The 17,280-nt window shown below is 40.0% G+C and overlaps 1 long non-coding RNA gene across 14 annotated transcripts; it reads left to right on the forward strand.

Annotated features, from left to right (window-relative positions):
* Positions 1–1,534: 1,534 nt before the first annotated feature.
* LOC134178583 (uncharacterized) lies at positions 1,535–7,376 on the forward strand. 14 transcript variants are annotated; one of them, XR_009969638.1, is made up of 17 exons: positions 1,536–1,703; positions 1,767–2,717; positions 2,774–2,831; positions 3,572–3,592; positions 3,658–3,744; positions 3,801–3,879; positions 4,264–4,633; positions 5,829–5,882; positions 5,955–6,035; positions 6,101–6,170; positions 6,238–6,329; positions 6,385–6,462; positions 6,542–6,685; positions 6,750–6,859; positions 6,935–6,984; positions 7,046–7,095; positions 7,159–7,376. It is a non-coding gene; the product is annotated as an uncharacterized LOC134178583 (long non-coding RNA). The 14 variants fall into 14 exon arrangements; XR_009969641.1 differs by having other exon boundaries at positions 1,537–1,703; positions 4,264–4,336; XR_009969634.1 differs by lacking the exon at positions 4,264–4,633 and having other exon boundaries at positions 1,538–1,703; positions 6,542–6,569; positions 6,615–6,685.
* The last annotated feature ends 9,904 nt before the right edge of the window (positions 7,377–17,280 follow it).

Consider the following 17,280-nt stretch of genomic DNA (forward strand, 5'->3'; position numbering starts at 1 on the left):
TATTATAGCTACTGTGCTTATAGAGTTTGAGCCAATCACGTTGCATCCAAAGCACTTCAAAGAAACAGGAACACAAACACCTGTATTTTACAAAGTAAGTTTGGGTCAGAATTGCAAAATGCTTAATTAAACATGACAGTTTTTCTAGCATTCCCTTTTATTCTAACAAATATTCTAATTTAATTGTACTTTTCATTAAAAAGTATTTCTGTCTTGATTCAACAAGATTTTTATTTATATTATCTCTAACAAAGAATATGATAATATATTTTAAATATATTAGAAAATCAATTTGAATTTATTTTGTCACCCTAGAATACCAGTTTCCACAAAAGCAAATGTAACAGTATCCTTGCCTGTTCAAGCTGTCTGAATCAGTCATCTAATGAACTATTTGTTTAATGTTGCATTTATAGAAATTAATATTTTGCAAGTCTAGTTTCGCTTTGTTTAGTGATATTCCCAAATGGCTGTGGTCCAGCATTTCATGATCGTGCCAACCTTTTCTCAGATTCTGTTTGTATGATACTATACCCCTGATAAGAAAGCTACATTCCAAATTTTGAAGCCTGACATCTCCATCTTAATTAATTAACCCAATTTCTGACGTTTGAGCAAAATTCTCCCTGCCAAATTCACTTTTTCAAAAAATCTCATCTGTCATGACCAACACAGGCTGCTAGTCTTGTCAAATCTACCTATAATATATATGGTATGAAATCAAAGTTTTTGACACCCAGCAATGGAATGGAGCTTTCCATTAAAATGCAATTAATACGCTATCTATGTCTCCTCCTACAATTATAATAATGGGTTATGTCAATACAGACATAACCACAGCAAGCCAGTTGTTTCGAAACAAATGACAATAAGATCGTCTCTAGTTTATACATTATACAGTGCAGACTCTGATAAGGAAAGTCATAGTAAAGGCAACAGATGGTCGTGATCCTGTTACAATTACACCATCGTCCTCATTAGACTGCTTCCCACCATGTAGCTTTCTTGCACATAACTCGTATCGCCTAGCTGTAAAACACAACCATCAAGTTGAATGGATCTAGATATTAAAAACATGTGCATTAACATCCTAGAATAAGAACGAATTAATTAATTAACTTGGAAGCGTCATGCACTACCAACTATATCAAAATTTATAAAATCAAAAATCTGTTTATGATCCAGTCTTTGACTAATTAGCTAGACAATGAAAACAAAGTGAAATGAAATTATCCAACTTCAACTCACAAGCCTTACGGTAGATTCAAGAAAACTGATTGATCTTCATCAAAACCTTTATCCAACGCCTTATTCTCAGAGAATCTGCAGCAGACCCACCCATAAATGCTCATTTATTTCTTTAATTGCGGAACCAACACCGTTTGCCATTTTGGGTCTGATACTTGCAACGTTAGCCATTCTCGACCAAGTGAGAATGACCCTTGACTGGATCTGTCTTTGCCAACTTGATTCTGCACATGACATTAGTCTCGCGTAGCCAGACTCTTCCCGCCTACACTCACGTGACTAATTAAAATTGATTTTAATGTGGCTTCAACATGTCGGCGCGATAGCGTACTTGTTAACTTCTGCCTTGTGAAAGACAGCATATGAACCTGTAAACCTTTCAAATGCACAGTGTGTCGTTCTGGGATGTGGTCCTACAACATTAATAGAGGACGACAAGTGCCTTAGCAGATGAGGTCGATAGCTGTTACATTGAGAATATTCTGGGTTAATTGTGGAATGGTTTGTTTACTGTATAGTTGAACTAACTGCAAACTTTGGCAAAGAGGAAGTTTTACTGCGTCAAGTAAGTGCTGCTTTCCGTTACACAAATCTGTACCACACACACACACACACACACACACACACACACACACACACACACACACACACACACACACACACACACACACACACACACACACACACACACGCACGCACGCACACACACGCACACGCACACACCTGTTCTGATTTATACAATTTTGTAGGTTGGGCTCAGTTCATCTTTTGTTTGCAAGACAAAACTAAGTGTAGGGGAAACTTATCAATTAGGCGTTGGTGGGACGTTTTTATTAGATAATCGATATCCGTATTTTATTCATTTTGGTCATCCACCCATAGAGTGGGCTAAACCGTCTTGGAAAGTAGTTGATAACAGTCAGTTTGAAATGAGAGATACATTCGAAAGTATAACTCATCGTGAAAACACCGGCAAAGGAGCAAAAAGTTACATTATATCTGCTGCTATAGACACAGACTCTATCAAATACTTTGAATCAATTCATCCAGGAAGTTGTGATAAATTGGAAACTAAACATGTTTGCACTTTAGTCGATGCAGAAACTATTAAATTACAAGAACTGGCAAGCAGCAAACAGTCAACAGCTCTGCTAGCTTATTTTAAGCGAGCCAGTAGTGGCAACAATCTAGAACAAAGTTCTAAAATGTTTATTAGTGACAAGTTAAAGTTATCCACTGAATCTGAGACAACTGAAGTAGTTGTGAAGAACTCTGGGAAGAGCTTTCGGAACTTGTTGTATTTACAAGTAAAGGAGTTCAACCAAGTAACAAAGTTTAAGATGTTACTGCTTTGCGGACAGTGTACTGGTTGTATTAAAATCTAAAGCATAGTTTGCTGGATTTGATCTTGATGGCACAATAATAACCAAGTCAGGAAGAGTGTTTCTACAAAGCCCTAATTATTGGAAGTAAGCGGTATGCATTATACAGGTGGCTGCAGTACATCACCTTTCAGTGTTTCTAGATTACAGTTTCCGCAAATCAAGACTGAATTGTTGGAGTTGCATCGTCTAGGATACAAAGTATGGTAGTAGAATTGGTAGGGTAGCTAAGTGAAAACACATGGTGTCAGGTCTATGCTGTGGATGTGACAGGAACAAGAGAGTTTTTGCTTGACAGGCATTTCCTGCTTTTACTTTGCTACCTCACATAGAAGGGTATTGTGTATATGCAAGAGTTTGCAACCAAGACGTCTGTACTATAAGGGCATGCCCTTGTGAGCGATGTAACCTTGAAACACCAGACATTATCATTGCACCACCTGTGAGCATGGGTGACTACTATGGTAGTGCAACTATTATACTGTATTGGTAGGCTGGTAGTGCAACTGCTGTGTCAGACTCCTAGATAGAAGTAGTTCAAGATATCATAAAACACTCATTTTATAGAATATGGACTTTCACTCTTAGGAGGAAACCTAAATTTCAAGATGAAGACTGCTATAGTGGACAACAAAGACAATGATGAGAATGATGATGATCGGAGCAGAAATTGCTGGTGATATTAATCATACGTAGTGGCAAACTGGTGAAGCAGTACATTTGGTACATTATTTAAGTTATGTGAATAGTTACGTTGGGTTAGAGTATCTATGCATGGGCAATAGATGTTGCAGTTATTCTCTCGTTCGTATGGGCAGTTTGTTAACCCTCACGCTGTAACGGCATGCCCTTCTATGTAGGTAATATGGTAATGCTACTGCAGTGAACTTTAGTCTCAAGTGTTGCATATTTCTTCTTCACTGTTCTTTTTTTTGTTACAGGTTGTTATTTCTACTAATCAGGTACATCACGTCACTTGTAGCCAAGGCATTGTTTTGTGCTGATCACTTTTTGTTTGTGACAATAGTTGGCTGTAGGGCACAACAAAATATGCATTAATGACTTTCTTTTCGAGGTAAGGGACGTAGGAAGAAGTATCGGAGTGCCAGTTCAAGTAAGGAAGTTTTATGAAAATTGTGTGGCATATTCTAGCTGCCAGGATTATTTTAGGTATTTACTTCGGAAAGTTGATGTAGTATGTATTGGAAACCATGTCTTGGAATGTGGACATTCATGACAGATGAAGCAAGTGTGTATGATTATACTAATAGTCTAAGTGTAGTTTTGCAGTCAATAAGCATAATTGTTGCATGTTTGGGTGTTTATTCCGCCATTGCGAGGATTATTTTTTTGTTATATTACACTCCTACCATAGCTACCCAACCACATGTTGTACATTTACCGGTCAATATACGTTTATATTGACCGGTCAGAATCTGTGTACTGCTTACTGACATAAAACACAACTAACTTAGAACAAAAAAATATCAAGAACAAAAACCAACTAGCAATCAATACATGGGCATACCTATTTTAGATTACAAGCTTATTCTTTACCAATAATAATGTTCACAGTACTACAGTTTATAAAGACTCAATCAGAAATGACAATTGGATTCTCTTTCCGTTTCAGGCGGGTGTTCAACCTGGACTACTTTGAGCTCATCTGCCTGTTCTGTTGTCTCTCCGGACTCCTTGACTTTTGCGTCAGTGTAATCTGTGTGTGCATGGCCATTATCCAAAACTTTGCACGCTGCCATTTGCTGCAATTCAGATGGCTCTTGCTATTGTCTCAGTGCTTGCAGCGTTATGTGGCCGGTTCTGCCTTGAATGACATGTTCAGGAACTCCCGCTTGAAACAGCCTTGTCACAGCCTTGTCACTCTAGTAGCTCAAAGGGCATGGTTGGTTCGAACTGGAAGACCAGCTTCAGCTGTCATCACTTTCATCTTTGTAGCCAAAGTGTTACGACCGATTACTTGCTTTGAATACCAAGGAGCAAATGTAGGTGTAGATAACAAAGGTTTATAATAGAAGGCTTCTCGAGAAAATCCTGCTGGCAACTTACTTATATAGAGATCCAAAACTTTTACGTGGCAACCGTCACCAGCTTCTTCATTAGCGTATCTGATAAACAACAAACCACAAAATGCTATTACCTTACAGAGTCACGTTGGAGCTTGACTATAATTTACCTTGTGACTTTTTTGTTTGAATGCCGTAAATCATGCACTTAGTCCACCACTATGATTTTTGGATCTGTGCTCAATGTAAATGTAACAGACTTTTTGACAATCCGTCTGTGGTTTGGCTGCATCTAGTTGTGAATCCTTCGTTGAAAGAAAGTCTGTCTGTCGGTACCTGCTCTTCTTGTGGAGCATCCTTGTTTCGATTACTTCTCCATGCTTCAAATATTTGCATCACCCAACTGTTGCAGGCAGTCGTGTTTTTGCAAATTTGTACCCTTGCTGTACTCGTCTTTTCAGCAAATCTGCTGTCAAGCTGGCTAATACTAGTGGCACGCATTTTGAAACCAACGAGTCTTATCTGTTGTTGTCCTGGTCAATATTACGGTCTTCTTTCTGATCCGACATCATGCTCGCAAAACATGTGGATAATGTACTGTACTAATACTTTTGAGTACGTGGCCTTATGGGGCTGACGTGCACGTCAACAAAACTTCACAGCTGTCAAAATTTGGTTGTTTGACATAAAACTTTAGCTGTCATTGCAATACACAACCACTCTAATTCAACTTAAATAATCTATGAACTCTAATTACAGTAGGATGTTAAACATACAACAAATAGGTTAATGCATGCTAGGGTCGACGATATCCAGTTTATTGACCTCGGTCTTTTCTGGGCTTTCTTGATAATTAGCCTCGGCTTTGCCTCGGCTAATTATCTCAGGAAGCCCCTCAAGACGTCGGTCAATAAACTGTATTTTGTCTTCCTACCATGCATTACATATATTTAATTAATGACATATGAAGACAGTAAAGAATCAGTTGTATGAAGTTGTGAGAGTGCAAATGAGTTAGAAGGCTGATGTGATGATCCTGATCAAAGCTAGATATACGTAGAAACATAATTTGTAATGAACAGTTAATTGTGCATGTTAATTAATATTTTGCTGTATTTATTAATTATACTTAGGTTTAGGCTTTGTTATTAGTGAGCTATACAATATTTTACAGAGTATTCTGTTATGACATTATCAAGACTTGTTCACTTTTACTGGCATTGTTCAGGTATTAGTTATGTTTTCATTGTCTTATCTGCACATAACTGATAGTGTCACAACCTACGAATGGTCATACTAGAGCTGAACAAGAGATTGAATACTGAAAACCAGAGAAATGAGGGCATATCAGTTGCTTTAACCTGTAACTTGTTTGTTGGAAGTAAGTATCTGTGCTTTCTATTTTAGTAGAATTCTCATTTATTTGGTTTTATTAATTAATGGCAGATGCTGCTGGTCGATCAAAAGGTTGGCCCCTGGAAGAAATAAAGCAGAATTCTTGTGTTCTTATCGCAAGGTACCAGTGGTACTCATGTTTTCATAATTGAAAAACCTGTTATATTTATTATATGGTTTTGTCCTAGTTTGCTCTAGATATTGGCTTGACTTTCTTTACGCCTGAAGAATACTTTTGGGATACCGACCCGCCTCATACAGTCTAGAACAGTTTGATCCTGTGAGACCATATAGGTGTATATTGAATTAAGAGGTGTTTCTATCTTTATGTGAAGATTTAGAGGAAAGCTGTGAACTTTCCAGGGCCATTGTGCAACCCTGTAATTGCTAAAGTAATCAGTGAAGGAAAAGAGGTGAGTTGCTTGAATATTGCAATACAGTATATATGCTGTATGTTCTTGTCATAACACAAATTGTGTCTTTTTGTAATAGGTGGTTGTACTAGTTGGTTATCCAGGAAGTAAGAATTATTGTTACAAAACAGTAAATACCTGATTTGTTACAGTTAGTATAGGTGCGAAGTCAACATTTGTTCTGAGATACCTTATTCTACGTGACTATTGTAGAGTAAACAGAGTAAGTTGTGGAGATGTTATTATCAACTTAGTTGTAATAGTGATGCTGACGGTACTTGTTTTAGGGTGCACTCAGTTCGTGGCAAAAGTGTGTTCAATTATCAGAATCAGCTCTTCAAAGAGGAAAGATTGTGGTGGTGGACAACACCAGTCCTGATGTAGACTCTTGTGCCAGGTAGTTTGGAACATGTCTGCAAATGGACTATGCAGATGACGTTAAGTTTGCCTTGCATGCTAATGTTCCTGGAAGGTGCTTTTGTCTTCACAGCAAGTTTGGAACAGTTAAAGCACAATAACAAAGTATCTTTCTATTTGCAAAAATACTGCTGTTGTTATATTTCAATGATTTTCTGCTTGGTAGTTTCAACTTGATCACAAACCCGTGGATGAACTTGCTTACAACAGCTATAGGTTGGTACATGACTTATCTGACTATATTCTAATGTTAAATGTTTATTGTATGTTGCTGTGCAGATCAAAGTTTGTGAAACCATCAGTCTCGGATTTGTGGAGATCATTAATATCAATTTTATTCCAGAATTCAAATGTGAAAGTGACAGAAAACTGTATGCATATTTATATTTTCTTGTATACTGTTAAGGTTGGTAGCAGGATTGGTAGTAATAAGTTGTTAGAAGGAATGTTTGTTCTCTTTTTGTGTTTTAATTTGATTTCATCTGCTATTTAACAGTGGTGCGAATTTAGTCTCACGTAGCCAGACCCTTGCCGCTGGAAGGATGTAGGCGGGAAGGATCTGGCTATACCATACTATTGTGAATCTGGTAGGAAGTGGATTTGTAGGCATCCTTGTCACTAAGGGCTATTGTTCTTTCTTATTTGTTGAAGAGCTGTTTTTATGTCATAGTTGCTTATAATCTTATATGCATGAAGCAGCAGTTAGCATCAAAGTTTTGTGAATCTGAATAAAACTGGTTTTTCACACTGCTTTAGAGATGATTATACGACTAAAGCATATCATTGCTGCTGAGCTGTAATTTTCTACTACTCTATTACCTTTGCAAGAATTCTGATTATACACTTGGTATATAGCAAGCCACAAATGTCAACTTACAATTAAAGTATGGACAATGTTCAATTAAAGCAATTTTGCCTATACAGTAGTTTGTATATATATATATATATATATATATATATATATATATATTATAGAAACTTGGATTTGTTGTCGATGGAACTAGAACTAGTCAAGAATTTGTTTTACATAGTCAATGACAAGCTCTTTTTCGTCTTGAGCTAGGTTTTTGGAACCTTTGCTAAAACATGAGAAATGTAAGCGTCTCAACATCATCCAAGCATTCAAGTTCCGGATGTATATACTATGTCCTCTTCCCCCTACTATGTGACTGATATTATCAAGAGGCATTACAACATAATAGTCTAATCTGCTATAAATTTGGTCTGTCTGATGCTTTTCTTCTTCTGTTGGAACGGCGGACTGGAGTCACTGTTTTGCTGGCACCTAGATCTGATGCTTCAGTTGTGTGTCTCTATTCTTCCAGGTTCTGTGTCAATCTCCTGCAATGGTACCCTGGAGTCCTGTTCTACTTGTTTGTCAACTTTATCTTGTGGTTGTCCTGATGAGTCTGGTGCGACATCACACTCATCAGGTTTTACCATTGCTCCTGAACAGGGTTTATCCCGTGGATATTGTGTTGGTTCCGCTGTATTGGTTCCACAAGTAAGTCTTCTGACAGACCTCTTCGGGTCTTTCTGTTTGCATGTTTTCCAAATCTAATTCAAATGTTGCTGGACTATTCTCCCATCTTCCAGTTTGATAGTGTATGGTAGGGTCCTGTCTTGGACTGAACTACACAATTTAATCAAGGACGACTTCTGTTGTAATTGGCATGTAGATTCTCATCCCATTGTAAAAGGCCATCATACTATTCTGGTTACCCTTGTAGAAATATTGCTGTTGACATTGTATTTTTATGTACCATTTGCTCCAAGTTGAGATGCAACAAATCTAAGCTTAATTGTAATCTGCAAGCTACTATTAACAATTGCAGGAGATATTCCTGTTGTGGAATGTGGTGTGATCTGGTAGCTGAACAACACTATTGTCAAGCGATATGTCAACATTCATTGATATGCAGGGGACAGTCCTACTTCAATACTTGTACTGTTCTTTCCGCCAGCCCATTATTTGACCAAATTTGAATTCGATACAGTGCTATTTTAAGGTGGTCGATTTCATTTGATTTTACAAAAGTGGTAAACTCTTGACTGGTGAATACTGACCCGTCTGATAATAGTTTTCAGGAACTGCATGAGTTGAGAAACTTTCCTAAACTTTCCATTGTATTCCTTGTCGTCGTTGATTCTGCAGATTCTACTTCAATCCATTTCGAATGTGCGTCAAGTAGTATAAGAAACATTTTTCCTAGCAGGGGTTCAGCGTAGTCTACGTGCACTCTCATCCATGGCTTTTGGGGCCAAGGCTAGGGATGCAAGGGAGCTTTTGTGTTGTGTTCCTTGTTTCTTAACAACTAGAGCAACTTTGGACCTTGCGTTCGATGTTCCCATCCAGTACAGACCACTAGACTATTGTTCTGGCTAAGCCTTTCATCCATGCCACCCCAGGATTACCAGCATGTAACTCATCCGAAATTCGTTGACCTTGTGGTGGTACAATTACCCAGTACCCCGTAATAGGCACCCCTTTTCTGTAGATAATTCACTTGCTTTTTGCTCGTAAGGATTCATTGCTTCGGTTAGTGGTTTTTATGCGAACCATGATTGACATAATATTGTGCTCTAGACAGTGTAGGGTCTTGTTCCATCCATTTTCTAAAAACATTTTGCCTATATTGGTGATAATTCCAGTTGCTGTAAAAATTGAATTATCTCTAGTTGTTCTTCCTTAGTTGTCAACGGTATTTGTAAAGGTAACGAACTGCAGGCATCTGCATTACCAATATCCTGGCCAGGTTTGTGTCACAACGGTAACATGATAGAATTATGGCCCATCGATGGATGCTCTCTGATATCATTGGCGGAAGGAACGTCTTTTTCCTCAGCAATTCTACCAGTGGTTTATGGCACAAATTTTCTACTGATCAGATGTCAGTGAAATCTTTGTAGACCAAAAATCACTGCCAATGGCTTCTCTTTTCACCTGTGCATAATTCCTCTCCGCTTTTGTCAATCTTCTTGGTGCAAAGGATGGGCTCTTGCTGTGGATTGAAGTGTGCTAACACTTTGGCTGACACTAACAGTTGTTTTAATTAGTGATAGGCTTGTTGTTCTCAAGCCTAGTGACAGAAACAATGAGTCCCAAGTTCTACTATCTGAGGCAAGTACTGTATGCTTTGAGAGAGAAAATAGAAGAAGAATTGTTCAACCTCACAAGAGTTGGAATTATTGAGCCCATACACTATACCGAGTGAGCGGCCCCAAAGTTCCAGTTTTGAAAAGTAATGAGAAAGGCAGAATCTGTGGAGAATATTTGTTGACGTGAGTAAAGTACCCAAATGCAATGTTTATTCGATTCCACACGTCGAAGACTTGTTTGCTCGAATAGCAGGAGGACAGCAATTACATTGCTGGATTTGGATAGAGCGTATCAACATCTTGTACGTGATGAGGAATCACGTAAGTATGTAGTAATCAGTACTCATTGAGGACCATATAAGTATAATAGGCTACCAGTGGGTGTTTCTTTGGCTCTCGGTATCTTTCAAAGGATGATGGAAACTTTTTGCAGACAATTCCAGGAGTATTGGTCTACGTAGACGACATTAATAACAGGGAGAAACGAACAAGTGCATTTGTCTAACTTAGGAAAAGTGTTAAAAGAAATTGGAAGAGACTGGACTAAGTCTGAATAAAGACAAAGGCCGGTTTTATGCAATCTGAAGGAGTGTATTTGGGACATGCCATTCACAAAGCAAGGCTGACATCCTGACAAGGGACGAATACAGGCAATACCGGAAGCACTTACCCCACAAAATGTGACAGAACTGAAAGTGTATCTGGGATTGCTTATTACAACAAATAGGATATAGTATATACATCATTGTTCTCGCCAGTACCATCAGTATCGTCATTTTGATGGTTGGGACAAGGAAGGGGGCATTTGGGGAGGGGAAACAACAATTATCCACAGTTGGGAACATAATTGGACAGCTTTACCACACGTAGTGTGGGATGTCTTCCTACAAGATCCATTGTGGATCTATTTTACCTTTATTGGTCTTGATGGTCCCAACATTACTACAGAACAATCTCATGACATCTAAAATCTTTGGGCGTGGTCTCTTTGTTAGTGTTTGGGGACAATTTCCATTGACCTTGCGCACAGGATTTTCTACTACAATGTAGTAATGAGACTGCGGTTGCAGCAAGTGTTCTACTAATTACTGTTTATCTTCTATCTCCTGTTTTGTACATACACCTTTGCAGATCTCTTTACAACGCAGTGTTCTCCCCAGAATATCTGAAAGGCGTGGTGGTGTAGGCGGGACTGAATGGAATGCACTTGTGGGCGTGGTTGTTTCAAACATGGGCGTGGTTATCTGCGTGAGGTTTGCTGGCTTTGCGGTGCAGTGCTAGAGCAACATAGGGTGCTTGTGTTTGGTCTAAAATGTTAGCTGTTCAACATTTCTATGCTTGGACAGAGTACTGCACAAGCTAGCTATCATTAATTAAAACCCTTTATCGCCCCACTTTCATCCAGGCTACTTTCTAATCTGCATACATGTCGAAAACCTGCGCTTCCCAATACATTCCAAGCCAATACAAATCACAAAATCCATTGTAATAACTTTAGTTAGTAACTTAGCACTAGTAGACAAGTTCGCTAAGCAGTCGCAGTTCGCTAAACAATTTTCCATGCCGATATTGACACTAAAGACGTGCACAGCGTATCGGCATGCTTGCCGAGATCTACAAGTTTTTCGAAACTGCAAACGTTTTTACACTAACCTGAGCAATGCTTTAGCTAACTTTGGCTTTGGGCCAATGCCGTTCAAGCGCGTTTTGGCGTCTGTAATCAGTGCATTGATTTACATCCTGTGTAGGGTAATGCCTCCCAGATCGACTTCCGTTGGTTCCAAAAACCCCACTAGAAGAACGAGAAATTGGGCTATCACTTGAACAACACAATTCGACGCATTGATGTGCTTTGTCTTGCGACTTTGTATTCTCTCAACGCACCTATAACAACTCCACGGCATAGACGGCTGCTGAGGGTGTGACTCACATACAGATTGGAATGTGGGCGAATATGCCACTAAATGACGTCGGATCGGAATTGAAACAACGTCATAAGTATATTTTGGACATAATGATATCTATGACGTTGCTTTTGGACTTTCCACAACATCAAAGGTGTTTTATTCCTAGATACAAGAACCCAAACCACTGGCTTTCCATTTCTTGCCTAACACATAGATAGTAAGGCGTGGCGGGCATAAGTCAAGGCATGGTGGCATTAGCCAAGGGATAGCAGGAATGAGTTTGTCCTTGTAAAATTTAGCCATGACGTTTGAGATGCCTGGGGAGAATGCTGCAACATAACCATGTAACTGGATGTATCTATTCACTAAATCGTTATAGTTATAAAAACATAGTGATCCTTCCTCACAGCACGCTTGCAGCTAAGAATTCTCAGAGCTTTTTGTATGGATTTGACACATTAATACGCAAATCAATACACTAGACTACTAGAAACGTACCGTCTTAGCTATGGTCACAAATGATGAATGGTCAGAAGTCATAGGTATGCCATAGTATCCTTATACTATTCATTAAATAATCATTTCTTAAGTTTGACGGCACAGTAGCCAACGTATATACACAACTTACTCTTTTAAAGCTCAGCTCACAATCCCAGTTTTAATTAAGTTAAGTCAACTTTTCATTGTAATAATCTAGTGTATTATCTGTCTGTTTGTGTTATGGTCAACAAAGTTATGTTCAATGAGGTTTATTCGACAAGTTTTGAGTAGCAATTATATTGAATAGTCTACCAATCATGCAACAACTAATATACATGCATCAGACTCTACGCAGTACAACTAGGGAAAAGATAAAGTAAAAGTCTGATGTTATCACCAAATATGTCAACATTAAACGTTTGATGACATCATTGTTTGACATCATTGTTTGACATCATTATATTTGATGACATCATAGACGGTTGCCAAAAAATCCTGTCTAGTACACTGTACATCTGGAAACTTGAAATATGTTACGCTAATATCTACCGCCAATTGTGACTAGAACAGTTTCCATCATATAGAACTTGTTTCTTAGTGATTCCATGCTCCAATCTTCTGGGATTCAAACGTGGGTAGGTGTCCACTATTTCACTAGTACACTAGTCTCAGGTGCATACTTATGGGGTTTGAGGGAGAAGTAGTCGAACGAACCGACCCACATTAGTCGTAGGTCTGCTCGTTACCTCTGTATAGCAATGACATTATACATGTAGGACCAATCTTGGTTGCTGTAAAACCGGGAAAGAAGGGGCAGGTGCCTCTCCAATGTTATAGTTGGGGGCATCATCCCTCTAATATGGCCACTATATAATGGAACTTTATTTCAGCAAACGTTTATCGAAGGAAATACTTTGGAAGTTTTGTTGCTTGCAAGTAGCAATAATGTTGGTGTTGCAGTTCAATGATCAATATAATTTTTTCTCATGAGCCAGACAAATGTCAGATCAAATTTAATTTTGACCGGCCATTGGTAAACTTTATCGGCCATTTTGGTTCAGTGTACGACATCAGTAACTATTTATGCGTCTGCTTGTATTGACCAGTAGCTGAAAATTATGGGCCAAAAAGAATTTATCTATTTACTGTACTGAACTTTCAATTGGCAATTTTAAAAGCTGTATTGCTAAGTAAGCAATTGACACAGATTGCTCAGTAGTGTGAGATTTTGGTCTCACACAACATGTATGATACGTAACAAGTAGGTGATAGAATATACATGACTATATGAAGAGCCACTATCTTTATTACTTCTTAGGCCCTGTAGAAAGGAGACAAACTACTGTTGAGTTGGAGGTGTCGTTGACTTTCAGCTATGTAATGGACAAATTGTTTTGCTGCCTCACCTGTTTGATAGGCATGACCAAGATCAACACCATGTCTTACCTCTAATGAGTGAATATTTGGGTACTTTGTAAAAGGCAAATTCTCTCTTGCCATTAAATATGAAATATCAAATTTCTTTTGCATGCGCTCTTTCATCAAGTCATCCATTGTTGTAATAGCCTTGGCTATCAAGCTGTATGCTGTCATTGGCTCATCCTTTTTTCTAGCTTGATCTTCTTGTTGTCGTGTGACAGCATCCTTATGCTGGTCACACTTCGCGTGATCCATAATACTGCTGTAGTTTTCTGATTACTTGATCCATCAAGCCATACCTTGGAAAAGTGTTCTAGTCCACAAATTTTCATTTCATAGTGCCAGCACAATTCACACCAAAGTGATGCAGCAAGAGACCTGTTGGTAGCATCTACGTCACAGCGAAGCCATAACATTTTTGGTACTCTTGCACATAGGTTCGTTGCCATTTTTTAAATGTGTCAATAGAGACATGGCGTCTTTCTGGGTGGAACTTGACATTAGAGTCTGTTGTTTTTTAGGTGATGCAGAGCAAGCCAAATCCGGTTGTTCGGTGTCTGAATGACATAGTGATATTCTCTGAGAAAGAACTATTTCGTTTTGTTTGTCGTCTTTCCTCTCCTTTGGTGTTGTTGCTAGCCAGGAGGTTAATGTATTGCAAATTTTGGTCTGATTCATTTTCTTACTTGCTGAGTGTAACGGTCTTCTCAAAGGATATGCGAAGGCGTGGCACGCTACGACGTTCGACGACGATCTGGGTCGATGATACACACACACCTTACGTGCTTAGTCACCACAACTTCCACGTCACACACTAATTCGCTCTACACAACTGGCGTATATATATATATATATATATATATATATATATATATATAGCAATCCTACCCCAGTCATTAGTTAACCTCACCCAAATTTCCCTTATTTGGTAACCCAAAAGCCAGACTGTGGCTTCTCGTAAGACACGTGTTACACCACACCCTCTCGAGTCGAAATTCACAAGTTTCTGCTCCATCTTCATTATCAACGTTGTCAATCGAACGGCTCAAAAAGTCAGCTGCATTGTTTTCTTGTCCCTTAATAGTTTCGATCTTCATGTTGAATCTTTTCAAATACAGGGCCCAGCGCATGATTCGGTCGTTTATGTACTTTGCCCTGTTTAGGTATTGGAGCGGTTGGTGATCCGTTACGTTTGCGAACCACCACAACAGGCGATGAGTACGGCGACTCCGACGGGCGTATGACGTTCATGTCTATCATCCTTTGGACATCCTCTTACAAGGACGTGCGTACACTATAGGGGACGACGTATGGTTTACAGCGCACTGATATATCAGCCGTCAACCGTATGCGATGTTCCGTCAAGTTCATTGTTTCAGGAAGATCTGTAAACGCGCACTCATATTCCTTTACCAGTCTCGCTGCCTCCATCGCTTGATCGGAACTTAGGTCACTCCCATATTTTACGTCCTCAAAGGTCTCAGTAGCCAAGCAAGTGCACAAGTCAAGCAACTTATCGTTGATCACTGCTTCTCCCGTCACCCTTTCCGTTGCTTCAATGACGGCGGAACAAACGGTATTTAACACCGGTCCTCCCTTTATAACAAAATGCTTCCTTCTCCCGTTCGTGAAATCTCTTCAGAAGATTGATGTGGTACACCTTGGTTTTGCTCCCCCCCCCCCCCCGACGTCAATTCTATAGTCATTCAATCCGACTCTCTCCTTCACTAGATAGGGCCCCTTTCATTTCATTAATACTTTTTTCGTGTCCGTAGGTAGAAGAACAAGGGCTTTGTCACCCACCGACAGTTCGCGATGCCTAGCTTTCAGATCGTAATACCTTTTCTGGTGTTGCTGGGCCTTCTGTAGCTCCTCGCGAGCTATCCGTAACGTGTCCTCGAGTCTTTCTCTTAGCTCGGTGACATATTGGTAGCTCGTCCGCACGTCCACATCGTCTCCTTGTGTCCATAGGTGGCGAAGAATACGCATAGGACCCCGCACTATCCGTCCATAAATCAGTTCAAAGTGCGAAAACTCTGTAGACTTGGGAGGTGCTTCTCAATACGCAAATAAGAGTGCGTCTATGTACCGGTTCCACTGCCTAGGCTTCTCCGTACACAAGCGTCTTAACATTGTCTTCAGTGTGCCATTAAACTTCTCCACCAGACTATTGCACATTGTGTGGTATGGTGTGGTGGTGAGTTGGCGTATACTCAACAATCGAGAGACTTCTTTCATGCAATCAGAAATAAATTGGGTGCCTAGGTCACTTAGCACTTTCTCTGGCACTTCCACTCGGCTATAGATGCCAACAATAGCCTCAGCCATCGACTCGGTACTAATATTCTTAAGTGGGATGGCTTCTGGGTATATGGTAGCATAGTCAATGAACGTCAAGATGTACCGGTGTCCAGCATTGCTAGGAGGGAAGATCGGTCCTACTAAGTCCACTGTCACTCTCTTGAAAGGGACATCTATCAAAGGAGTACTTTGCAACGGTACTCTGGCACAATCTCCTTTCTTGTCCGTACGCAGACAAACTTCGCATGACTGGCAAAATTGTGACACGTATTTTCTCACTCCAGGCCAATAGAAGTTGCTGAAGACTTTGTCAGCAGTTTTCTTTGATCCCAAATGGCCACTCAAGATAGAATCATGAGCCGATTCCATAACTTCGCGACGGAGCGGTCTAGGAACGATCACTTGCTTCACTGGCACTCCACCATTGACTCTGGGATGAGCGTATGATCGATAGAGGATGTCATTCTTCACTTCATACGTCACAACTTGTTGTCCCTTGGTCTTGAGCTCTGTAAATTGCCTGTACTTCTTGATTGTGTCATCACCCCTTTGCAATTGCATCAAACGCTCCCTGTCTATTGCAACCGACTGCCTCGCTTCTGGAACTCGCAATGGGACAGTGTCTCTTTCCAACCTCGCCTGAGCTCTGGTCACCACTCCAGCCAAATGATGATTGGCATCTGGATCTTCTGCTCTTCTCGCCCCTGGGACGTTGCCTATGATTACATCACATGTTGGGGTTTATAAACACAAAGCCTCTACTGTACCCGACAAGTAGGGAGTGTCAATTTCAACACGAGCTATCGGCACTCTCCTGACAGTATTGTCGGCCAATTGGATAAAGCCGTATTCTCCCGTGTACTGATCTTGTCTTACGAATTGCTGCTTGATGATCACTCCACTGCATCCAGTGTCTCGCAGCGTCTCGACCTTGGTGTTACCCACCCTTCCTTCAACAATGGGCATCTCCGCACGATTAGTCCGCTTCCGTATTCCGGCGCTGCTGACGAAAGGAACTCTCTCTCCTGAATCCAACACTAAGTATCCCCTAGGATTATAAGGGGATAGGTCAGGGACAGAAGCAGACTGCGACTGATCTCTTGATGAAAGACACCCGGCGCCCACGTCTTGTGACTCTCTCGTTTGAACCTCTTGCTGAATTCCCTGTTCATGCCGATGCTTTCTTATGGCCGTC

The sequence above is a fragment of the Corticium candelabrum genome, chromosome 4 (genome assembly GCF_963422355.1).
Source record: "Corticium candelabrum chromosome 4, ooCorCand1.1, whole genome shotgun sequence".
Taxonomy (NCBI): domain Eukaryota; kingdom Metazoa; phylum Porifera; class Homoscleromorpha; order Homosclerophorida; family Plakinidae; genus Corticium; species Corticium candelabrum.